This window comes from Balaenoptera acutorostrata, chromosome 16, assembly GCF_949987535.1.
Source record: "Balaenoptera acutorostrata chromosome 16, mBalAcu1.1, whole genome shotgun sequence".
NCBI lineage: Eukaryota > Metazoa > Chordata > Mammalia > Artiodactyla > Balaenopteridae > Balaenoptera > Balaenoptera acutorostrata.
This window is the reverse complement of record NC_080079.1, coordinates 14,240,794-14,267,458: the sequence shown is the minus strand read 5'-3', so window position 1 is coordinate 14,267,458 and position 26,665 is coordinate 14,240,794. Positions and strand designations below refer to the sequence as shown.

Below are 26,665 nucleotides of genomic sequence, written 5' to 3'. Positions count from 1 at the left end.
CGCGCAAAGGCGGAACCCGGCGCGGCCAGCGCTCAGGCCGCAGACCGAGGACCTGCGCTGGGGCGGTGCTGTGGGCACCGACGCGGGCGTCCGCCCCCAGGCCGCCTGCCGGACTCCATGGCAACTCGGACCCGGGAGGCGCTTGCTGCGGAGGCTGCGGGGAGCCTTGCATATATGGGCTCCCACCCGGGCCCTCCTTACAAGTCTGAGAATAACGACATTAATAATTCAGGGCTTGGGAGGTCAGTGATTCATTCTCCTTGTCCTCTGGCTCCACCACACACGTGCCCCGGGCACCTGTTCGGTCCTGGCCAGGTGGCTTCTGAGTCCGCTGTGCAAAGAGGCAACCAGGGCCGTGATAAGATTCTAATGATCACAGTCACTGGATCCTTCCCCTTGTGCCTGACACTATGCTAAGAGCTTAAGAGCCTTATCTCATTTTCTCCGAGTAACTCTTAGAGTTGGGGACCAGAGGTCCCCATTTTGCAGATAAGAAAACTGAGGTTTGAGGGTGTTAAGTGATGATTCCAAGAACACACACAGCAAGTAAGTGCCCAGGCTGGAATCCCCACCTAGGTCAAAACCACCAGCTTTCCCTCTGCCTTGAGATGGGCCACAACTCCAAAAGGGCACTTAGGGGAGGTGTAATCGTGCAGCCCGTTTATGGAAGAGGGGGTGGGCAGAGGGCTACAGGGAGAGCCCAGAGACTGGGGTCTGCTCAGAGGGTAATGGTCTGGGTGATGAGTTAAAAGGATCAACTTGTCGTCTATCTGCCTGCATTAAAAATCCCAAATGTACAGTCTCTGACTGTGTGTGAGACCACGGGCAAGTTATTTAACCTCTCCGAGCCTTAGTATTTTCATCTGTGAAATGGGTGCAACAGGAGAACCCACTTCCTAAGACTGAAGAGGACTAGATGAGATGATGCGTGTAATATGTTTCACTTGGGGTCTGGTGCATGATATGCAGTCCAACAAGTATTAGATATTAAGTCATAAGCTTTTTAAAAAGTGGACAATGGCCAGTTGGGTGGGGCAGTGGGCAGTAGGGGCATATGGAAGGGGGGCTTCCAGAGTAGAGAACAGTGTCTTCCTACAGAGCAGCCTCTCCTTACCAAGGTGGCTTGCTTGCTCAGAGGCAGACCTAAGAGATGGTCTGGAGGCCAAGAGTATGTAGCACCCAAACACAGGCAAGAGGAAGGGTTGAGGCAGCTGTCCAGGTGACAACCTGGATGAGCAGGCTCAGGATGAAGAGTAGAAGGGCCGCCACTGGCCCTGCATCAACCCGAGAGCTGCCTTCCCGGTTCAGCTCATATGTCCCCAGTGCGTGAAGATGGCCGGGCTGAGGCTCCCTGGATTGGAATATGAGAGGGCAGGGACAGTCACCAGCACTCTGTCCACTGAGCTTCAGTGTCACGTGGACACATGCCTAGGCAGTGATGCCAGAAAGAGCTTTCTATTAAACATGGTTCTGATTGAGTCTCTCTTGCGCTCAAAACCATGCTGGGCTTCCCTCATCTATGGGAAAAAGCCCTGACTCTTTAGAGAGACATGCAACACGTTTCACAATACTAGTGAGCCCAACCTTCCTCTTCGGTAGTCTCTTTCCCAAGAAGCCTTTCCTCCACCAGCCTTCCTCGGCCACGATCACAAGCTGCCTGTATCTCCATGTTTGGCACCCCCTTCACTTCCCCCCTCCACCTGCGCACATCCAGACATCCTTCAAGGCCCCAGTCCAAAGCCGTCAGCAGAAGGAAACCTAGGACACTGCCCCACACCCCCAGGCTCCCACGGTATTCTACATACTCACACACCTCTCTTTTTGTCCTCCCTCTACACTGTCTGCTGCCCAGGCTGTACTCAGGAGGCTCCACCGTCTATCTGCAGGGAAGCCCACCTCCACACCCAGGGCTGGACTTTCCTCCAGGGCTCCAGACCTACTGAAAGTCTCCCCAGGGTGCTTCCCAAGCCCTTCCCACTCAACCAAAGCCCGGCTCATCCTCTCCTGCCCCCCCTCCTGGGTGCCTGGTCTCAGTAAAGGCAGCACCACCCTCCAGTCGCCAAGCCACACACCTGGGCATCGGTTTTCAATGCTCTCTCTGCATCCATCCAAGTTTATTCAATCTCCAAGTCAAGTGTTGCCCAGTTGATCTCTCTGTCCTCACGGCCACCTCCTTGTCCAAGCCCCATCAGCTCTCACTGCCTATGGGTCTGCAGGGCCCCCTCACTGGTCGGACCTCTGGCTCCTGTCCTGCCCCCTCAGTCCATTCTTTGGGAATCCAGTCTGCCCTGCCCACCTCTCCAGCCCCATCTCTCCCCTATGACTTCTTTCAATCCCTCCTGCCCACCCCTGTCTCTCTTATGCTGGGATTTCAAACACCTTAAAATGCATTTGAGGTTTGGACGACTCCTCCCCTCATCCTGCTACCACCAGCAACCTGGAGAACTCATCATGGATCTCCCCAATCCAGGAAGCCTTCCCTGCACCCCCATTCTGGCCTGGGTGCCCCTCTTCAGTGTCCTCATGGCACCCTGTCCCTACCCCTCAGGGTCCTGACCCCCGGTGTCAAGACCTTGGCCTTGGCAGCCTGTCAGAACCAGCAGGAAGCCCACAGCCCTCGCCCTCCTACCACCTGCTATGGAAAGGCCTTGGGCACCATCTGCCCTCTCCCCTGACCCCCAGCTGCGGTGACAGGAGAGCATGTGAGGCAGATGAGCAATGACATGCAGGCCCTGCCGTGGGCAGAGAGCAGACAGTTTTGATTTTCAGGGAGCATGAAAGACGAGGCACTCTCTGCCTTGGGTTTGCCCTCGTGGCTTTAATAAGTATCACAGTAGTTAAGAATCGCCCTGGTGAGCACATGCTCAGCAAGCCAGGTGCTGGGATGGTCTGCACGCACCATCTCACCGAATTGTCGCGGTGGCCTTGCTGTTTTACAGGAGAGGACGTGGAAGCACACGGAGGTTGAAGCGCCTGCTTGGCTTCCTCAGGCTATTAGTAGCAGAGCTGGGATTCAGGGCCAGGCCCGTCTCTTGTCAGTGGACATCAGGAAGGGCTCCCTCCATCCTCCTTTGATGCCCATGGTCTCTTCCCTAACAGCAGCCAGAACCCTCCTGCTGCTACCAGATCCTACATGAACTGGCCTCCTGACGCCTCCTGACTCTCACGCCTTCAGCTCTCCCCTCCCTCAAGCACAGGTCACCCATCTGAGCATGCCAAACTGGCCCCGCCTCAGGGCCGCTGCCCTCGTTGGTCACAGGCCCCAAGAGCGTCACGGGCCTTGCCCCTCCCTTCCTTCGGGCACTGGCACCTTCCCAGACCATTCCATCTAAGGCTGCTGCCCCTCCCCACTAGGAATTAAGCTCCATGAGTATAGGATCTCGGACTCTGGGGCTCACCTCTCTATCCCAGTGACCAGAACAGTGCCTGGCACACGGCAGGCACTCAATAAATGCTTGATGGTGGATGGACTGACTCAGTCAGTGAAACCAGAACACAACAGGCTTTGCCCAGCAGGAAGGACCAAGCCCGCCATCAGGACGTTACACTGACTCCCGGGGGCTCTCTCAGCCGTTTCAGAGCAAGTCAAGTCCAGATCTGTGGGAGGTCACTCGGCAGCAAGTCTCCTCCAGCTCCCCTCCAGAAACCCCTCCTCGCAGTGCTCCCCGTGGATGTCCCACAGCACCCTCCATATACGATTTCTTCTCCACCCTCGGCCACTGGGGCAGTGAGGATGCCCCACCCCACCAGTACCAATTTCACATCTCAGCTGGACACTTGAGTCCCAGAAAGAGGCCCAGGCCAGAACCAAGTCACCACCTTCCGGTCCCCTCATGCTGGTCACTCCAGCCACATGGGTCTGTCCTCAGGTTCCCAAAAAGCCCATACCTCCACTGGGAGCCCATTCTCCGCTCATTTTGCCAAGTAAACCTCTATCCTCCTCCAGGTCTCAGCTTAGATGGCACTTCTTCCAGGAAGCCCTCCAAGACAGCATGAGGCCCTCCTCTGTCCTCTGCACCTGACTCCCCAAGCGTTCCTGTCCTAGCACTTATCACAACTCAGGGGTCAGTGTTATTATTAACCCACTGTATAGATGACAATACCAAGGCCCACCTAGTTAAGAAGATGCAGAGCTGAGACTAGAACTCTGAGGTGAGAACTTGGGTTGTTCTCGAGTTGTTTCAACTTTAGGCTGCCCATCTCCCCCTCTAGCTGCAGCTCCCCAAGGGTAGGTGGGCCACGGCCACATTTGTAGCTCCCAGACTCTGGCATGGTACCTGAACAGACAGCTAGTTAAATGCTAAAGGCAAGCAGCCTCCTCAGCTTCAGGCCCTCACCTTTCTCATCCTCTCCAGGGTCCTCTTCACCCACCCGTCCACAGACACCTCCCGCCAACAGCCTCCCTCTTTGTTCTTTGGTCCAAACAAAGACGTACCCTCCCCCCTCCAATATCAATTCATGTAAATGGAAGCCCAAGCCCAGAGGCCCACCCAGCTAACTACTCCACCAGGCAGCCAGGATACCCTGTCACCTGCACCCACCGCCCACTGTGAAAAGGGCTCGACACACTGGACAGGTGGGGAGTGGGTGGCCGAGGGCAGTGGCTGAGTCCTCCAGCCCCAGCTCAGACGAAACTGCAGAACATTTGCTGATGGATCTACCGCTGAGGGCGCTGGTCCTGTGGACTCATCGGGACATGGGACAGGGGAAGTACAACCGGAGGAAGCAGAGTGGAGAAGAGTGTGGGTCAGGGGGTCAGCCGGACCAGAGTCCAAATCTGGACTGAGCCCCTCCCCGCCCCCTTCAGGTGACCTGGGGACACACCTCCCTTGGTCTGTTCCTTCATCTATAAAAGGGGTTGATAGTCATAGGTAGGATAATTATGGGAGATAATATATGTAAAACACTCAGCATAGGGCCAGGCTATATATGCCACGGTAAATAGGACTTCTTATTGTTTAATTTGTAAATTTGGACCACAAAAATGCCTACTCCTTGTGTATTATAAATTATAGAATGGATCTAAGCAAAATTTTCTTGGCTGATAAAGACACACAGAAGATACAGGGGTGAGAGGCTTTTTTTTTTTTTTTTTTTAATGTTTATCCCCCAAAAAATTCTTTTTAAGTTTGAGAAACACTGATACTCATCCAAATCTGAGCTTTTATGTAGGAAGTTTCCAGTAAAAGCTGCTTTGGACTTTATGATATGGCACCGGAATTTTGTCTATAAACTAAATATCATAAAAGTGACTTCTTTACAGCAAGACCAAGATTCAGATGAGCTAAGGCAACATAAAAACGTATGGGGAAAGCCTGGGCATGTGTCAGGTCCTTGACCTCTGACTTCTAGTACATTTAAAAAATCCAACCTCATAGCCGAATCACGGTGTACAGTTTATACATCCTTTTCCCTTCAATTTCCATCCCATCTGGTGTGAATCAGCCTCTCCATTAACCTTGCAAAACACACACCACATATACAACACGGGCTGCTGCATGACTCTTCCAGCGGAAAAATTCAAGGGCCAGAGAAAATTATTTCTCAAGATATTACAATCACTACGACCTGCAGTGTAAACTTTGGAAATGCCTGCTCAGGTAATGAAGGGTTATCCGAATCTTTTTGGTAAATATTTTAAACAGCAGAAGAAACGTCTGTGGTTACTCTCTCAGCAGCATTCTCAGAACTGCTCAAACCCTGGCCCTGCAAGCTCCTGGTTCATAATAAAATGGAACATTCTGGAAGTCACATCTCAAGGGGGACACTGCAAAGTGAAACAAGGCTCAGAGAAGGAAAATTGAAATGATGGTATGGCCAGGGGAGGTCTCGCAAGAGCTGCAACGAAAGATAGACTGTTAGAGCCAAAAGTTTTCGTGTTACAGAGAAAAGCTACTTCTTTCCTCTTCTCTAGCTCACAGCCCAGTGCCCGGCTCACAATAGGTGCACGATAAATATTTGTTGAAGAAATGAATGAATGGTCAAGTACATCAATAATGGAGTGGAAACTGGGGCGACGCTAAATCTCTTGTTCAAAGTCGCATGATTGGTGACAGAGCTGGGGCCAGACTCCAGCCCCCTGACTCCCAGCTCAGCTCCACCACAAGCGCACCCCACGCGCGTCCCCTTCTGCAAAAGGCCCAGCAGGAGACGGCTCCTTCTGTGACCGATTGGTGATGACTGACTGGGACTCTGGTAGAGGCACTAAGGCCGTTTCCAGCTCTGTGGAAATGAGCCCGGTAGATGACGATATCCATGTCTTGGTGCCTTGACCCCCAGGATCCCTCCTCTCTAGCTTTCTAGAATTCTGTAACGGGCAAGGCGCGTTCTGCACAATGCAAAGATAAATCTGAGCGGATCCAGCCAGGTCCAGCCACCTGCAGCCTCAAAGTCCAAGAAGTGCCCTTGAAAACGCAAATCTCCCCCTAATCGTGGTGCTGCCTGGTCCCCCACACTCCTACAGCTGTCTGTCTAGATTGTTCTACCCCATCCCAGGGACATATGCACTAGATAGAGGCAGGCTGGTGTGCCCTCTTGGTCTGCACAGTTGTGCGTTTACTTCCTGGTGCCAGACTCATCGTCACGGTATTTGCCTGGAAAAGAGGCATAGGCAGCACTGGGCTGAAAGGAAAGGAGATGCGTCTTTAGGTCACCAAGTTCCTGAGCTCAGCCTGGTGGGATCTTATTTCTGGGCCTCGGTTTCCTCACCTGTAAAGTGGGGAGGTTACATTAAGGTGCTTTTAAGTCTTTCCTAAGGGCCCATGAAAAGATGTCCTTCAGTTCTGAAAGCTGTAGACCTTCATTTACTCCTTCTACAGATATTTACTGAGGTTTTACTACGTACCAGGCACTGTTCAAAACAGCCAAAATTTATACTCTTGGCCAGCAAGTCTCTATCTTTATTTGGGGGAAAGGGTGTCACAAACCCTCTTGGGAAACAGAGTTGTGACTCTCCTCCCCAGAACCATGCACAGATTTGTACTCACCACCCACCCCACCCCATACAGCTCCAGGGTCTCAGCACCCTGAAGCCCAGCTGAGGACTCTTAGATGTCAGATTAAGAGCCAAACTCCAAAGCCTCTGCTGCTTGGCAATGAAACAAAATGGTGGCTTTCCTGCAGGCAGGGTGGGTGGAGGAGGCCGTGTCATGACTCAGCTTGTGATGGCGAGGGCTCTGGCATCAGACAGGCCTGGGTGACCCTGGTCAGGTTATACACCTTCTCACAGGCTCCACCTCTCCCTGTAAAACGTGGATACTGATGGCATCAACCTCACACGGTAGGAAGATCATTGGAGACGGTGCAAGTGGAGCGCTCAGCGTCCGGCCCAGAGCCAGCACCCCCCGGCAGCAGCTGGGCCTGACACAAGCCGAACCATTGCACCAGGCCTGGCCCTTCGACCGGCACCTCCCTCCAGTCCCAGCCTCAGATTTGCTCATCCTCACTCCCTTTATTAGAAAATTGCAGATCCATATGCTTGAGATGGATTACCAATCTGGACAAAGCTCCGGGCCCTGTGGGAATAAAGCACAGGCATCTTGACCTAAGTGAGGAGATGGACAACTGTGGGGTCTTTGAGGACTTCGTGGATTCAGGAAAAAGAAACAGCCTGTGGCTATAAGCTCTCTTAAGTCCTGTCTTCTTCTCCACACCTCCCTTTGGTGTTTACTTTCCCTTGGCCTTTTTCCTCATTAACAAATGAGTGATGAGCATCCCACCTCTGCACGGCCACCATCATCATGCCGGCACAGACCACCTCTTTCATCTCCTATCAGCTTCAGTCCCCTGAGCCCTCCAGCCACTACTCTCGTGTCCCCTTCAGTCCAGCTTCTGAAGCCGCCTGAGGGATGGCTGGAACGTTTGCAGAGATCCACTTTTCCTCTGGCCATAACCCCTCCGAAGACTTCCCACTGGAATTAGGATCAAACCCGTACCTGTTTCCCAGGCCTATGAGGCCCTGCAGATGTAGCCGTGTCCACCCTACCAGCCTTATCCCGGTCACACCCCTGTCCCCTTCTCCGACTCCTGGCCCTCTGCTAGCCCATAGGACGTATTTGCAACGATTAGAACAAGGGGCCCCTTTCTTAAGACACTTCACTTCCAACTGCTGGAAAACCAGCCTAATATGCTTAGTCGAAATAACATACTCGTTCCACGTGCCAGAAGATGGAAGTAAAAAAATATGCAGACCCACAACGTCTAGGATGCCTCCCAGGGTTGATCCGTTCACAACCTGCCCATACTTCTATGGTCCTTTAGCAGGCCCAGCTCTTCCTGCCTCACCCTCTGCTGACCTCTGCCCCCACCTCCACCCCTGCTTTATATCTTCTGACTGGCTCACCTTGAAGGTCAGCTCCTCGGAGAAGCCCTCCCTGGCCTCACCTGCTGTTCCCTGTCTTAGCATGCCACCCCATTTCTCCGTGGCACACACATACTTTAAAGTCATTTTGCTTATTTGTTTATTGTGAGCCTCCCCCGCTAGGCTATAATCTCCATGTGGGCCATAGTAATAATGAACATGTATTAAGCACTTGCCGTGTGCTAGACACTGCTGGACACTTTACTTCTGTTGCCCCATTCAAACTTCACCGCACTGCGGAAGAGGAAACTATATTATTATTGTCCCCATTTTACAGACAAGGAAACTGAGGCCCACCATGGATACCCAGGGAGTAAGCAGCAGAGTCAGAATTTGCACCTGGGTAGGCTGAGCTCAGTAGAGAGCCTGGGTCTATCCTGCATCCCATGGAGAGTTGTGCAGGACTGTGTCCCCACACCTAGCCTGGCACCTGGCACCTAGCAGGGCCTCAAGAAACATGTTGAATGAGTGAACAAATCATCGAATCTGGAAGGCAGAATTATAGTTTAAAAAGCACCCTCACATCTCACTTGAATCATAAAGCACTCGCAGGGAGGCGTCACTATTCTCAAAATTTTTAGGATGAAAAAATGGAAGGCCTGGTGAGATCATGAGTAACCTTGGCTGAGATCATAATTCTAAGGGGCTGCTTTAAGCCATTCGTTTATTTTTGTGTTTTATTTTTAAATTGCGTGTATAGTTTGCACTGTATTCAGTGATATACCTGCATTTGTTTTCTAAACAAAACTAACATCTCAAATTTATATTACTTGTTTTTAAAATGTCTTATTGCGGAAAATTTCAAGCATCAACACAAGTAGAGAGAATGATATAATGAACCCCCAGGTACCTATCACCCAAATTACTTAATTTTTTAAAAACTAACTCTCCCAGGAAGAATTCACAGTAGCTGTCATTTACACATTTTGCGTAAATATGCTCATTTAATGTTCACAGCCCTTCCTCTAAGAAGTACAAATTAGTATCAGTGTATATTTACAGATGGGGACATTAAGGGTAGGGAGGTCAAGTCAATTGCTGGAAGTCTTGGAGCTAGAAGAGGCAGAGCCAGGAGTCACCCAGAGCCGGCCAGCTACTTGGCAGTAAAGTACATGCTCTTAAACAAGTCAAGTCAAGGAAATGGGTCCATGCCCTCTTCCTTTTATACCTAAAGTTTGCATTAAAGTCGCACCATTTCCAAAAGCATCCCACTCCCAATCAGCTAAGACACCTGGCCGTCCATTCATCCTCTCTTGCCTTCTTTCCCATTCATTCTCCAGTTCCATCAGACACATGCCAGACCCCTCACCGTGCTGAGACACAAAGTCTAGCCAGACATGGACCTAGCCCTCTAGGAGCTCCTAGTCTCAGTGGAAAGGAGAGAAACAGACAGGCATAACCAAAATTCAAGCAGACCCTGACCAGTATCCAGGCATGCAAAATTTATAAGATACATGGTCTGGGCCTCACCCACCCTCTCTCTCCTCCATCAGGAAGCAAGGCCCTGCAGGGCAGGGGGCAGGGAGCAGAGTGGTTAAGGCATGTAGATTTGGGAGTTGGATTATACTTGGGTTTGAATTCCAGCTCCATCCTTTCCTAGCTGTGTGGCCTTGGGTAAGTCATCCATCCTCTCTGAATAACTTGTGAAAGAGGATTGATAAAACCACATATTCTAGAGCCATTGGAGCATTACATTAGATAATACTTAACCCAGTTTCTTCAACAAAGGAAGCGTTCCATCAACGTTGGCCATTACAATTGGCTGTTACTCACAACCAGTTCCCAGTAATGAGTGAGGCAGCTTTGTAAAAGAGTGTACACTTTTCCCAGTAGGATGCTTTTCTTAATCGCCCTCTCCTCAGAAAATCTGTAAATTTGGAAAATAAAATAAAATAACTTCTTAGCCTTCCTACTCATCTGGCCAAGGTTTTCGGCCACTTGTGAGAAGAACAATCTGGTGGTCAGTGGAGCAAGGACAAAGATGCCCTGATGTTTCCCAGCCCCGCGCTGGCACACACCCATTATTCTACAAGCAAACCTATGGCCAGCAGGAGCCAAAGATCAGGCTCAGGCCATCCTGGGTCCCATCCAGCCTCTCGCCAGGACTTCCTCCCAGGTTGCTAAGGACCAAGAGGATCCCAGAAGGACACCAGGGATCCTGGGACACACAGAAGGCACTTTGCCAACAGAGGTTATCACTATGTCGTAGTGGGACAAGCACCAGACCTGGCCTCAGGACCCCTGGCTCCAAGAGCCAGGTGCTGCACATATTTGCTGTGTGGTTTTGGGCAGGTCACCAAGCCCTCTGATGCCCAGTCTCCCCATCTGTACAACACAGATAAAAATCACACTTATTGCTCATGCCTCATCATGCCTGTCACAGACCTGCAGTGGAATCCCAGCTTTGCCACTTTTGTGATCTTAGTTACTCTAAGCCTTACTTTTGTCATCTGTGAAATGGTAATAATGATTGCCCCCACCTTCCAGTGCTTTTGAGAAGATTAAATGAGGCAATGTGTGTAGGGTGCTTGGCTCAGGGGCTGGCACACAGTAAGTGTTCGGTGATAGAGAATGGATACTCCATGGTAAAGAATGACCATAACACCGAGTTTCCTCTTCACCATCATCAGTTCCCTCTGCGTTTGCTTATTTTATGCTGGACACCAAGCCAAGCACTTGACTTGAGGTATTTCATTTCGCCTTCACAATAGAGCAGGCCTCATGCACAGGACTGGAGCAGCTCTCTTGGGCAACACAGTGGGTCCACAGTCCAGGCTCTCCCTGCCCCAACCCGGCATGGGTCTGCTACATGCAATTCAGGCACCAATGGCTACACAGCCAGGTAACGGCCCTAAAACTGTCCCCCCAAAGGCCCTCCCAAGCTGGCAGGAGAAGGGGGGCAGAGAAGGAAGTAGACTTCTGCAATAACAAGTCTGCCCCTAGACAGTCTTCACCTGCAAAATGAGGAGAAAATGCACTGTCTTGAAACCCTGGCTCTCCATGAGGATTGAAAGTGCTACGGTCTGAGTAAAGGTAAGAGGGTATTATTTATTTTACCCTGCAAAAGGTTTGTCGTTCTAAGAGGGAAGGTTATAGCAATACAATCCTACCACAAGAAACAAGAAAAATCTCAAATAAACAACGTAACCTTACACCTAAAGCAGTTAAAGAAAGAAGCACAAAAAAAACCCAAAGTTACCGGAAGGAAAGAAATTATAAAGATCATATCAGAAATAAATGAAAAAGAAAGGAAGGAAATGATAGCAAAGATTAATAAAAATAAAACTGGTTCTTTGAGAAGATAAACAAAATTGATAATCCATTAGCCAGACTCATCAGGAAAAAAAGGGAGAAGACTCAAATCAACAGAATTAGAAATGAAAAAGGAGAAGTAACAACTGACACTGCAGAAGTACAAAGGATCATGAGAGACTACTAAAAGCAACTATATGCCAATAAAATGGACAACCTGGAAGAAATGGACAACTTCTTAGAAAAGTACAACCTTCCAAGACTGAACCAGGAAGAAACAGAAAATATGAACAGACCAATCACAAGCACTGAAATTGAAACTGTGATTTAAAATCTTCCAACAAACAAAAGCCCAGGACCAGATGGCTTCACAGGCAAATTCTATCAAACATTTAGAGAAGAGCTAACACATATCCTTCTCAAACTCTTCCAAAACATAGCAGAGGGAGGAACACTCCCAAACTCATTCTACGAGGCCACCATCACCCTGATACCAAAACCAGACAAAGATGTCACAAAAAAGGAAAATTACAGGCCAATATCACTGATGAACATAGATGCAAAAATCCTCAACAAAATACTAGCAAACAGAATCCAACAACACATTAAAAGGATCATACACCATGGTCAACTGGGGTTTATCCCAGGAATGCAAGGATTCTTCAATATATGCAAATCAATCAATGTGATACATCATATTGACAAATTGAAGGATAAAAACCTTATGATAATCTCAACAGATGCAGAAAAAGCTTTTGACAAAATTCAACACCCATTTATGATAAAAAACCCTCCAGAAAGTGGGCATAGAGGGAACCTACCTCAATATAATAAACGCCATATATGACAAACCCACAGCCGGCATCATTCTCAATGGTGAAAAACTGAAAGCATTTCCTCTAAGATCAGGAACGAGACAAGGGTGCCCACTCTCACCACTATTTTCAACACAGTTTTGGAAGTTTTAGCCACGGCAATCAGAGAAGGAAAAGAAATAAAAGGAATACAAATTGGAAAAGAAGAAGTTAAACTGTCACTGTTTGCAGATGACATGACACTGTACATAGAAAATCCTAAAGATGCCACCAGAAAACTACTAGAGCTAATCAATGAATTTGGTTAAGTAGCAGGATACAAAATTACTGCACAGAAATCTCTTGCATTCCTATACACTAACAACAAAAAATCAGAAAGAGAAATTAAGGAAACACTCCCATTTTCCATTGCAACAAAAAGAATAAAATACCTAGGAATAAACCTACCTAAGAAGTCAAAAGACCTGTATGCAGAAAACTATAAGACACTGATGAAAGAAATCAAAGATAATACAAACAGATGGAGAGACATACCATGTTCTTGGATTGGAAGAATCAACATTGTGAAATTGACTATACTATCCAAAGCAATCTACAGGTTCAATGCAATCCCTATCAAATTACCAATGGCATTTTTCACAGAACTAGAACAAAAAATTTTACAATTTGTATGGAAACACAAAAGACCCCGAATAGCCAAAGCAATCTTGAGAAAGAAAAACGGAGCTGGAGGAATCAGGGTCCTGGACTTCAGACTATACTACAAAACTACAGTAATCAAGACAGTATGGTACTGGCACAAAAACAGAAATATAGATCAATGGAACAGGATAAAAAGCCCAGAGATAAACCCATGCACATATGGTCACCTTATCTTTGACAAAGGAGGCAAGAATATACAATGGAGAGAAGACAGCCTCTTCAATAAGTGGTGCTGGGAAAACTGGACAGCTACATGTAAAAGAATGAAATTAAAACACTCCTTAACACCATACACAAAAATAAACTCTAAATGGATTAAAGACCTAAATGTAAGGCCAGGCACTATAAAACTCTTAGAGAAAAACTTAGGCAGAACACTCTATGACTTAAATCACAGCAAGATCCTTTTTTGACCCACCTTCTAGAGTAAGGGAAATAAAAACAAAAATAAACAAATGAGACCTAATGAAACTTAAAAGCTTTTGCACAGCAAAGGAAACCATAAAGAAGATGAAAAGACAACCTTCAGGATGGGAGAAAATATTTGCAAATGAAGCAACTGACAAAGGATTAATCTCCAAAGTATACAAGCAGCTCATGCAGCTCAATATCAAAAAAACAACCCAATCCAAAAATGGGCAGAAGACCTAAATAGACATTTCTCCAAAGAAGATATACAGATTGCCAACAAACACATGAAAAGATGCTCAACATCACTAATCATTAAGGAAATGCAAATCAAAACCACAATGAGGTATCACCTCACACCAGTCAGAATGGCCGTCATCAAAAAATCTAGAAACAATAAATGCTGGAGAGGGTGTGGAGAAAAGGGAACCCTCTTGCACTGTTGGTGGGAATGTAAATTGATACAGCCACTATGGAGAACAGTATGGAGGGTCCTTAAAAAACTAAAAATAGAACTACCATATGACCCAGCAATCCCACTACTGGGAATATACCCTGAGAAAACCATAATTCAAAAGGAGTCATGTACCACAATGTTCATTGCAGCTCTATTTACAATAGCCAGGACATAGAAGCAACCTAAGTGTCCATCAACAGATGAATGGATAAAGAAGATGTGGCGCATATATACAATGGAATATTACTCAGCTACAAAGAGAAACAAAACTGAGTTATCTGTAGTGAGGCAGATGGACCTAGTGTCTGTCATACAGAGTAAAGTAAGTCAGAAAGAGAAAAACAAATACCGTATGCTAACGCGCATATATGGAATCTAAAGAAACGGTACTGATTAATCTAGTGGAAGGGCAGTAATAAAGATGCAGACACAGAGAACGGACTTGAGGACACAGTTGGGGAGGGGGAAGCTAAGATGAAGTGAGAGAGTAGCATTGACACATACACACTACCAAATGTAAACTAGATAGCTAGTGGGAAGCTGCTGCATAGCACAGGGAGATCAGCTCGGTGCTTTGTGACCACCTAGAGGGGTGGGTTAGGGAGGGTGGGAGGGAGATGAAAGAGGGAGGGGTTATGGGGCTATATGTATACATATAGCTGATTCACTTTGCAGTACCGCAGAAACTAACACAACATTGTAAAGCAAATTATACTCCAGTAAAGATATTATATATATATATATATATAAAGGTGTCATTTTCTTCATTTCTTATTTTGTCTTGCGTCCTGATAAACTTCTAAGGTTGGAGCAAGAGAAGAAATTAAAGAAAGAAATCAAAGTATTGAACTTAAAATATTGTTTCTGTTTTTCAAAAACAAAGCAAATTGAGGATAAGAAGAAAAAAAGATGAGGAAATGGTTGGCATTACACGTGATCTAACAGGCGAGTGAACGTATATGATTATCAAAGTCCAAGAACTAAATATGCAAAGGTCACAAAGAAATATTCCCAAGAAGAAAGCAAACAGTTAAACAAGCACATGAAAAATTATCAGTCTCATCAGTAATTTATACACGTGTGTACACAGTTAAACACTTACTAAACATGGGGTAAATTATAAAACAGTGAACGAATAATATATATATATATATATAGATGATGATGAGATTGTGTTAACATCTATACTTTCATACATACATACATACAAGTGCCATCATACACTAAGTAGTTTCACACTTTGGAAAATCATATGGTAACATTGAAAACACTTCGATCGGGGCTTCCCTGGTGGCGCAGTGGCTGAGAGTCTGCCTGCCAATGCAGGGGACACGGGTTCGAGCCCTGGTCTGGGAAGATCCCACATGCCGCGGAGCGGCTGGGCCCTTAAGCCACAACTACTGAGCCTGCGCGTCTGGAGCCTGTGCCCCACAACGGGAGGGGCCGCGATAGTGAAAGGCCCGCGCACCGCGATGAAGAGCGGCCCCCGCTTGCCGCAACTAGAGAAAGCCCTCACACGAAAACTAAGAGACCCAACACAGTCATAAATAAAAATAAAAATAAATAAAATAAATAAATAAAGTATTAAAAACTATTAAAAAAAACACTTCGATCAATTAATCTTCATAGAAATGTATTCTATGTCAAAAGAAAATAACTATGTTTATTCATGTATTTTTTTTAAGTGGAGTATAATTGCTTTACAATGTTGTGTTAGTTTCTGCTGTACAGTGAAGTGAATCAGCTATATGTATACATATATCCCCTCCCTCTTGGACCTCCCTCCCACCCCCCCCCCATCCCACCCATCTAGGTCCTCACAGAGCACCGAGCTGAGCTCCCTGTGAATTGGGAGATTAGGATTGATATATATATACTACTATGTGTAAAATAGCTAGCTAGTGGGAACCTGCTGTATCCATGTATTTTTAAGTTTATTTCATGCAAGGAGCGCAATTGAATAAAATTACAACTATAAGTGTGAAGGTGTAACAACATGGGAAAATGTCACAATATAATATTAAGTGAAAAAGAGCAGAAAACGTATATAGACATAATGATCAGAACCACTAAAATGACGCCTGCATAGGGACAGATCCCGGCATGCAGAAAAACCAAGCACTTGTACGAAGTGGACGGAGAGTGAGGGAGGCTTTGGCCCTTTCCAGATTTCCTTTAAGGCTTTATCATTTTTTTCTGTCTCCCTGTTTCTCTAAACTTTGCCCTGAGACCGGCCCTCACATCCTGGGAGGGGCGAGGAGCTTTGTCCTGCCTCCATCACTGCCCCAACTCTCGCCATTTGATTTGGCTCCTAAACTGTGTTGCTGTTTCTTGAAACTGCAGTTCTCAAAACAAGCTGGTCGGAGGGTGTGTGAGCTCAGACAGCAAACAAGCTCCAGCAAATACTTCATTAGAGCCAACACATTCAACCTTGTGTTGGGGCCAAGGAATTTCACATTTGGACACGAAATGTCAGTCCCTACAAAAGGCCCTCTGAGGCCCCGGGAGTGAGCTCAGAACGCTGCCCTTCCCCACGCTCGTTGGCCATGGCACTGGAGCTCCCCAGGCAAGGGCCAGGCAGGGTGGGGCTCACTGTACCCCGTCACCGGCCTGTGGCCACCTCTCAACCCATTCTGGGTCACGTGCCCCATTGGGAATTTGCCAAATGCTCAGACTTTGCAAATCGTTTTGAGGTGTTCATAGATCTATAGGGTGGGACTTGATTCATTCATCATTCACTCACTTGTGCACTAAAACAGGCATGTATTGAGGGCCTATTATGTACCAGGCCATGAGGATCAATACAACAGTGGGAAAACCTGGTCCCTGCCCTGGAGGAGATCACTGTGTCTGTAAGTAGACAGAGAACAAGAAAATACAGTTTCCAATGAATTTAGGTTAGGATATTCTGGGTATAAAGTTATGCTAATATCAAAAGCTAATATTTACTGAGTGCTTATGAGATGCCAGGCTTGGTTCTAGACCCTCCCCATTACTATTATTGTGGGTTATGTGGATTATATGGACCCTCCCCGTTATTATTATTGTGGGTTACATGGGTTATTGTGGATCACATGGGTTATTGTGGGTTATGTGGGTCACGTGGGTTATTGTGGGTCACATGGGTCACTGTGGGTTATGTTTAATTCACTTACTCTCCCAACAACCCCAGAGGAACATACTAGTATTATCCTGTTATGGATGAGGAAACTGAGGCACAAGAAAAATGCAATAACTTCTTCTAGGCTGGTCAGCAAAGAAGTTTAAGACCTGGGACCCCCACCAATGCTCAGTGCTTGGTAACCAAGCGGCCCCTGTCACAGTGTGACTCACTCAGGGACAGAAGGGGCTGATCAGCAAATGGAAGGAGGCCGGCAGGACTCCTTGGCTCCGCCTGTGAACAGATGCCTTGGTGTTCTGGATCACTCCTTGTTCCTGAGCTGGGTTAATAGCAGGAGCCTCCCTGGGAGGATCAGCCCTCACACGGGCCAAGCCTTCCGGGTTCTGACTGATGGGGAGAGGATCAGGCCCCAGACAGGGAATTGCTCACTTAGGGCCATGCTGAGTGCACCCGTGTGGACAGCCAGACTCCTCTCCCCGGGCCTCCTGACCTCCCTCCAAACACCCCTTCCCTCAATAGCAAAGGGTGACTCCAGAGTTAGACTCAGCAAGTCCACACGCACTGGATGAGACCACACAAATACAGAGTCACGTTAAGAGACAGCACGTCTTTTTAGGCCGAAACCAGGAAGAAAGAAAGGCAGTTCATAGAGGTCACAGTTAAAAACATAGGCCTGAGTTCGATATCTTGCTGTGTGACTTTGGCACTTCTTGGTACCTCAGATTCTACATCTGTAAAATGGGGATAATAACTGTACCTGCTCTATAGGAACGTTATGAAGACTGAATGAGTTAGTACATGTGCACAGAAAAAGGGGCTGCCACAGACACCCCAGTTTTCTCATTCGTAAAACAGGGATGCTAATAGCATTGCATAGGGTCTTCTGTATGATTATATAAAATAAGAAAATAGTACCTGTGAAAGTGTTTTCAACTCTGTTAAATGTCACCAAGTGCAAGAGATCAAAAATTCCCAATATCTGCTAGAAACATTTGCTTATTTATTCAACACATAATAACTAAATAAATGATACTAAATTATAAGTGTGTGTAATCTTCCCCTCTCCCTGCTTCTAACAGAATGTTTCTGTGTACATGCTTGGTGCTGGCTTTCTATGATATTAATGGAGATAAAGGATAAAACACACACACACACACACACACACACACACACACACACACACAAAACTTGAGAAGCCAGAGATAAGCTGATATATGTGGGAAAGAGAACTATAACTCTCACCAGAGTTAAAAAAGGAAAGAAGAGGGAAAAAAACCAGCCCGAATCTAAAAGGTGAAGGTGGAAGAAAAAAAAAAAGAACAGGGACTTCCCTGGTGGCACAGTGGTTAAGAATCCGTCTGCCAATGCAGGAGACACGGGTTTGAGCCCTGGTCCGGGAAGATCCACATGCCGCAGAGCAACTAAGCCTGTGTGCCACAACTCCTGAGCCCGCATGCTGCAACTGCTGAAGCCCACGGGCCTGGAGCCCGTGCTCCGCAACAAGAGAAGCCACCACAGTGAGAAGCCTGCGCGCCGCAACGAAGAGTAGCCCCCGCTCACCACAACTAGAGAAAGCCCGTGCGCAGCAACGAAGACCCAACGCAGCCAAAAATAAAAATAAAAAAAAATAAAAAAGAACAGACACTAAGAAGGAAGTTTGCAAATCTGGAAAGAGAGGAGACAGATGTTGGAGGTGACTGCCATGGATATGAGAAAATAAGAGTGCAGGGAGGCAGGCAAATATTAATCGAGCTTCTCTACACACCAGGCACTGTGCTAGGCTCCGAATTCACAAGCTCTGGTCCTCACAGAGCTTGAGACATAGCATAAGCAACTGGCCCGCCCCCTGCCCCACTCTCTCATCCTGGGGGTTGCCAGTCCCCACAGATGCCGACAGTCACTCCTCTTCAGCCCCGAGGGCACCTCTCAGGTCAGGCCCTTGCCATCTCTCCCTGGATTATTTTGTGAGTGGGCTCCCTGCCTCTAGTCCCAACCCCTCCCCCACAATCCATTTTCTACACTGCTGCCAAAATGTTTTTTTTTTCCCCAAAATGCAAATCTGATCATGACTTGCCCCTATTTTAAATCTTTAAATCTTGACTTCCTCCTCACCCCTTACAGGAAGAAGCAGTAATGCCCGGGCTCTCATGCAAGTGATCTGAGTCTGGCCTAACCCATTACCCCTCCTCCCCTATATCCTCTGCATCTCATATCTTCATATTTTCACACTGTCTAAAAAACCCACTAGAGTCCTCTTCTTCACCTCTTGCTCTTTCAAACTCAGCCGGGCCTCACTCCTCTTCTCTGGGTATCGCTCACCTGGTCCCCACCTCAGACAAAGCTAACCCTTCCCTTTCTAGGGCATTTCTCTCTTTTCTCAGCAGTGATTTGTGTACATCTGCCCCTGATACTCAACTGCCACCAACTTAGGGACAGTAGTGCATCATAGTCACCTCTAGCACAGCGCCAGGCACGCGGTAGATGCACAAAGAAGTTTTGTTGCTGATGGTGACAGAGATGACAGGGGACAGAAAGATACATCCTGCTGTTGGGAGGGTGTGGCACTACCAACTTAGTAATTCAACTTGAATTTATGCATGGTGGAAACTTGCTGCTTTTGAATGGATCCGTTTTTTTCTAACTCATGGCACATGTGGACCAAGAGAAGTCAATGACCTTTCAGCTAATAAAATGTTCTCAAATGATACAATGAATCATGATCATTTTCAAACAACAACAACAAAATAACAATAAACATAAATAAGAAAATTAAAATCTAGAACACACCGCCCAGAGGTAACCACTGCTGACATTCCTACAGTGGAGTCTTCAGAACTCTTTCCCATGCATGTGTTACATCTGTCTGTGCAGTGTGGTATGATCCAGTCTTTCCATGCCCAAAGGGCTCCAGCCTCCCAGAACCTGGGTGGAACTTCCCCCAGTTGGTTGGGGCCAAGAGACCTTCCATTTGGGGCTTTGGCCCTGGGCAAAGACATAGCTGGCCCCAGTCCCAACTTGGGGCCATCTCCAGGCAGACACAAAAGGGGCATTTTTCTTTCTCTCGTGTACAGAGTGTGTTCCGGACTGGGAGTTTTTCTGGGTTATGAGATTCAACTCAAGTGGAAAAGATCATCTGAGGTTTCCCAAGAAAGTCAGATGTAAAGACAGCATAGACTGAAGTTTTATTTTTGTCCAAAATGATTATGAATTATGAAAGCTGAGGAAACAGCTGGCTTTTGTGGGAAAAGAAAGAGTATGGGTAAGATCTGTAAACTGATAGGACCATTGAAATGACCCTGAAAGGACCATTGAGTTATGGGAGGGACTCAGCAATGAGTCCCTCTCACTTCCCTGTATCCTCCGGTGGGGCGTTCACATAAGGAAGTCTGTGACTGGGGGATATGGGTGAATTAATGTTAGGATTTGCCCAATGCCAGGGCTGAGTCCCATAGGACCCACTGGAGGTCCTCTGTTATGGCTGCCAAGGAAATGATGTCACACTTTGGGGAAAATGCATCAGTTGGTACTACCCTATGGAAGCCATAACTACATAGGGATTTATACTTTGACCCAGTAATCTCACATCTAGGAATCTACCTACACATATGAAACAACAAGGCAAAAATTGGGATTGTTTGCAATTGCAAAATACTGGAAACAACACAAACGATCTTTATAGATTAGTTGAATAGAAACTATGGTAATTCATTTAAGGAAATTCTATGCATCCATAGAAATGAATGAAGAAAATCCCTATGAATTCACGTGGAGCAATTTCCAGCATATATATTGTTAAGTAAAACAAGCAAAATACCAAAAAAAAGTATTTTATATTTTGCTTAAGAAAAGGGGAAATATACATATATATGTATGTTTAGTTTTGCAAAAATAAATAGAGAGGCAATAAACTAGAAGCTAATAAACATGGGGAGGGGACATGGTGAAGGGAGATGGCAGAGAGACATCTAGGAATTTACCTTTTTATATATGGTTTAACTTGGAGTGTTTTATATATCCAAAATCAAAATTAAATCCAAAGTATTTTTAAAAGCAAACTCTAAATTTGACATAAAGAGAAACAAGCAAGTCTTACTGTGCATCATATGAGTGGTAGGTATGAAATAACTATACAGAGAAAACCATTAATTCAAGTAATTTTGGACAGAGTATTCTGACTGTTTATCTTTACATGACATTTTCAAATGACAAAAAGGACTGCAAAGACATATTGAACTTAACGTAATAGGTTTGTCATTGGTAGAAATACTGGTGGTATAGTTCTGAAACTATTTTTCTGTGTGTGTCTATTGAAGGATAGAACAAATGAGTAAATATTTGATGTTGTTGGGGACCAGGGTTTTAACTGTGGAGAGGGGAGATACAAATATAGAATGGGGGAAGGTGAAGAAAAACTTGTTATTAGATTTGAATTAAATATATCATATTTATATGCATATTCATGGTTTTAATGAATATATAGTTCTTGGTTCCATTCACTAAAAAGGCCTAGAAGCAATGACACCCCAGTAACAATGAGCCCCCTAGAGCCCAGATATTGTTTTCTAAATATCATACCCCACTAAAAGGAACCTGGGCTCCTTGGAAATATAGCTAATTCTAGGACTGAGATGGAATAAATACAAGTTAAGTCTGAAACACCTTGTTTTGGTGGCAAGTAAACACATGCTCCAAGACAAAAGAGGTATGTCAAAAGGACACAGGAGCCAATATGAAGGAGTTCCCACTAGCCAAATTTGAGACAATATGAGCAAAAAAAAAAAAAAAAAAAAAAAGCAATAATGATGATAATTTATTAAATACATCAAATTTAAAAATTAGATCTGAGTCCATAATATTAAAAAACAAAAAATTAATATTAAAAACAAAACAAAAGATGTTTACTGAAAGAGAAAAGAAGGAGGAGGGAAGATTTTAATGGTATTTATTGTATTATGCTTGTGGTTTATCTGCAGGGTTTAGAATTTTCAAGATTAGAAGTTGAAGGGATCATTACCAAAAAAAATTGCAGTTATATGAGGTGACAGGTGTGTTAACTAACCTTATTATAGTAATTATTTCACATAAATGTATCAAATCATGCTGTACACCTTAAACATACACAATGTTATATGTCAATTATATCACGATAAAGCTGGGGGAAAATAAAATATTCAAATTTTTTAGAAGTTGAAGGGGAAAAAGAAACATGCGTGAAGGGAAGGACATACCAGTAAGATGCTAAGAAATGTGTCAGGAGACCCCAGTAGCCAGTTGTTCCCCAAGGGGTGATAGCGCCCCCTAGAGAGGGCTTACAAAGTAAAGTCTCCCTGTTCCCCACAGTCAATGTTACCACAGTTGTTACAGAGACTATCAGTCTCTGTATAGACAAGCACGTACACATGTATTTTCTCCATTTTCTTACCCAGTGGGAATACACTATACACTGTTCTGTGCCTTTGTTTTTTCTCCCTGCAACACGGTACTTGGACTTTGTTCCATGACCCATAGAACTGCTGTGTTCCTTCCTGCAGCTGTTTGCCATTCCATTGCCTGAATGGACCATAATTCACACAACCAGGTCCTATATGATGGGCATTCGCTCCCTCTCGCGGTTTGGCTGGGTCCATCTCCCTTCTTTTCCACCCTTCACCTCCTTACCTCCTTGCCCCTTTGCTTGTCCACACCCAGCACTGGGGTTGATCACTAATGTCAGCCCTGAAACTGTAAGGTGACCAACTTGTTCTGGTTTGCCTGGGACTGTCCTGGTTTAAAAACTGAAAGTCTTGCACCCCAGGAACTCCCCCTGTCCTGGGCAGACCAGGGTGGTTGGTCACACTACCTGGGAGCAAAGTGTCTAGTGGCCTCCGCAGGAGGCAAAATGTACTCCTGAGTAGAATTCACCTAACCCTCTCCAGAAAGCTCCTCCAGACACCTCTGCCCAGGCCCCAAGATCTAAAGACCTGTGAGAAAGGAATGCTTCCCGCCCGTCTGCATCTTCAGACAAGGCTGCCCCACCCCTGAGTCCCTCACCTGGACTGCTTGATCGCTCTCAGAGGCATTCACACGAAAGTCCAAAGCTCCCCCAGTGGTTTGAATGCCTGGAAATGGCATAACAAACTAACCCAGATTGTCATTTCTTCCCCGTGATTCAATCAGCTTGGCCTGGCTCGGGGGAATCCCCTTGTTTTAATCATGTTTCTCTTCAAAATTCACTCTTGCTAGGAGCAAGGGATGCCATTCATGTATCTTTGGTTCAAATCATCTCTCACCTATTCTGTCCTCGTAATTTAATAAGCTACTAATTTTATTGAGAGACTACCTTTAAATGATATGCCAGAGACTTACAAGGAAAGGCAAACATTGGGGTCCCCAGGGAAATGCTGTGTTTGCATCCGCATCTCATCCCCAGGAAGATCCATCAGGCTGACAGCCAACCGTGTCCTGGTTGGGGAATGAAGAGCAGCAGTGCCCCCAGGGACACCTGCTGAGGTCTGCCCCAGACCTGTGACCGGGAGGTGGGCTGTGGTGGGCAATGAGGGGCTGCCGGCCTCCAGGGCTGTGGGTGGTGCCCCGGCTGGTTCTAGCATGTCCTAATGAGTCTGCTGCATAAGGTCTCCTCATCTGCTGATTGACCTGGAGGGAAAACTGGCCCAGGAGACACAGGCCCTGGAAGGAGGCAGCAAGAGACAAGCAGAAGACAGGGGCCTAGGACCCGGTGGGCCACATAGGCTGGAAGGGGCAAGAGGGCGGCGTGGGAGAAGGCTGATGCTCTGATTCCTCGGCCTTGGTCCAGGCTCTGTGTCAGCCCCCTTTCCTCACCAGTGATGGTAGGGCTCTGCCCCCTAGGCAGCTCCTGTCACCCTTCACCCCTTAGGGCTCTGTGCCAGCCTGGGCTCAAGCCTGTTAAGGAAGTTTTGCTTGGCCAGCTCAGTGTTACTCTCGTCTCCTCCTCCTCTGCCCTGGGACAGCCTCTCTTGGCTCCGTATTCCTTAATGACCCCCTTTCGATAGAGGATGACTAACTCTTCTAATCTCTTCTAACCCCAACTTCTGACATGCAGGGCTACAAAAGCAGCCCTCGGACACAGTTTGGCAGTTCCTCAAAAAGTTAAACCTGGAATTATCAAATGACCCAGCAGGCCCGCTCCTAGACGTACATTGAAAACCTATCTTCACATAATAACTAGCCCAGGAATGTTCATAGCAGCACTACTCACAATAGCCAAGAGGTGGAAACAACTCAAAACTCCATCAGCTGATGAATGGATAAATAAGATGTAGTTTATCTGTACAATGGAATGTTATTCAGCAATAAAAAGGAATGAAGTGCTGACAAGAGCCACAGCATGGATGAACCTTATGTAAGTGAAAGAAGCCAGACACCAAAGGATAAATATTGCATGATTCCATTATATGAAATGCCCAGAGTAGGCAAATCCATAGGACAGAATGCAGATTAATGACTGCAAGGGGCTGGGGGAGGGGGCATAGGAGAGGCTGCTAATATTAATAGATAAGAGGTTTCTCTTTTGGACGATGGAAAGAAATGTTCTGAAATTAGATAGTGGTGACAAATGCACAACACAGTGAAAATACTGAAACCCCGCTGAACTGTATACTTTCAATTGGTGAACTTTATGTTTTGTGAATTATGTCTCAATTTTTTTTTAAGAAAGCAGTCTGCTGAAGTCACCCTTTGACCCCGGCACTGTTCTATATTCCCGGCAAGCTTGTTCCTCTAAATGGTCTTTAAAGTCCCTGTGCTGCCCTCTGCTTCCCACGGGCAGGCTCTCCTCTGCCCTGGCCCAACTTACATACGATGCCCGGTTCTTCCCTGCCCCAAATACCCTTGCTGCTGGCGAGCAGACAAATCTGGGGAGAATGAGGGGGTGACATCCAGAAAAGCATACTGAGACACAAATCAGACCATATGACATCTCTGTCCCTGGAAGTCCCCTGGCCCAGCTACCAGCAGGGTCTCCCCTCTGACCAGTCATCACTCGGGCCTCCCCCTTCCTCCAGCCACCAACCTTCCTGGAGGGCAGGCTCTCCATGCTGGACCGTGAGGTCCTCCTCTTTGCAACAAAGCCCAAGGCGTGGGCTCGGGGGTCACTTCTTCTAAAAGATCTTTTCTTTCCTCCCTGCTACGGCATTGCCATCTGTCCTCTGCTCCAGTCCAGGAAATGGAGACTTCGAGAAAGTCAAGTCTCCCAGCTACCAAGAAGGGGTGTGGGTCCCCAACATAGACCCTTGAGGTCTCCTATTGTGAGGGCTGGGGCGTAAGGGGGCCAAAGCACCAGGAACTTGCCCTCAGGAGCCACGTTTCCGTCTGGCTGTTACTTTTACTCAGAATGATGCTGTGGGTAAGCTCTGTCCAGCCTGCCCGCTTCTTCCCTAATTTTCTTGGCTCAGGGCAGCTTTGCGATCAATCCTCCCATCTAAACCCAGGACTCAGAAGCAATCCATGGCTCTGAAACATGCTAATTAGGTTTAGGCAAGAGAGCTCAATAAATTGGAGCAAAACAGTTATTGATTCAGCTATCAACTCTCCCGGAGACGCACAAAGCAGGGCTCCAAAGACAACGGGAGGAGAAACAAAGAAATCACCTAAGAAGCCCATTTACTCCCCAAAGGTTTGGTTTTCATAGCAAATTTTTTTAAGAAAATGCCAGCTGGGGGAAGACGTCTTAACAAGTACAAGCTGAGCAGGCCTCAGCTCCTTGGCTTAAAATTCCTTCCATCTCAAGTACAGTCCCGACAGCGCCAGCTCTCTGAGAGAGAGATACAGGAGACAGTGGCCGCAGAGCCCTGAGGTCATTCAGGCCATTCCCCTGCCTCAGAGGGGAGCTGAGCTCAGACCTCCTCCCCACCTCATTCAGAGAGAGGTGAACGGCAGGGAGGAGCCGCTGCTTTTAGAGAGTGTGGCCTCACGCCAGCCGCTGGACAGGCCATGTCTCAGTCAGTCCTCGGAAGAGCCTGATGAAAGAGGTGTGGTGTAATCCCCGCTTTGTGGAGGGGAGACTGGGGCTCAGAGAGGTCAGCGACTAGTCCGTGGTCACACAGCTGCCAAAAAACGGAGACCCCCCCCCTGGCTCTCACATGGTTATCAAGACTCTGGCTTATGTGGGCCCCTGTGAACCCTCCTGGTGAAGTTCAAAGCACATCCTCAGATGAAAGGCTTCCTGCAGAACTGTCAACACAGGCAGCAGGTACAGACAGGGGAGGTCCTTTCCAGAGGCCACCCCGTGTGCCCCTGTGGACAGCACCTGGATGAACCAATCACAGGCCCTCCTGGGGTTTGTGAATTGGTGAAGGAGGCAGAATGGCTCAAAGTGAGGGTGGAGACTCAAAGCCACGAGGCACACGGGTCAGGGAGGAGGGAGGTGGTACCAGGCAAGGGGAAGCAGGTGAGCCGGTGACTGGGGCCAGGTAGGAGGGAGCAGGTGGCAGAGAGAGACGCTGAGACCCCACGTGGCCCACCCCAGAGCCACAGCTGGAATGTTGGAGGGTCTCATCTTCCTCGAGGCCCCCCTGGCTGGCTGGGTGTCACCA

At 47.0% G+C, this 26,665-nt stretch overlaps 1 protein-coding gene across 1 annotated transcript in view; it reads right to left on the bottom strand.

The window, feature by feature from the left end:
- The window catches only part of HSPA12A (heat shock protein family A (Hsp70) member 12A), a 161,994-nt gene that overhangs the window by 68,116 nt on the left and 67,213 nt on the right, over positions 1-26,665 (bottom strand). The window lies entirely within an intron of this gene.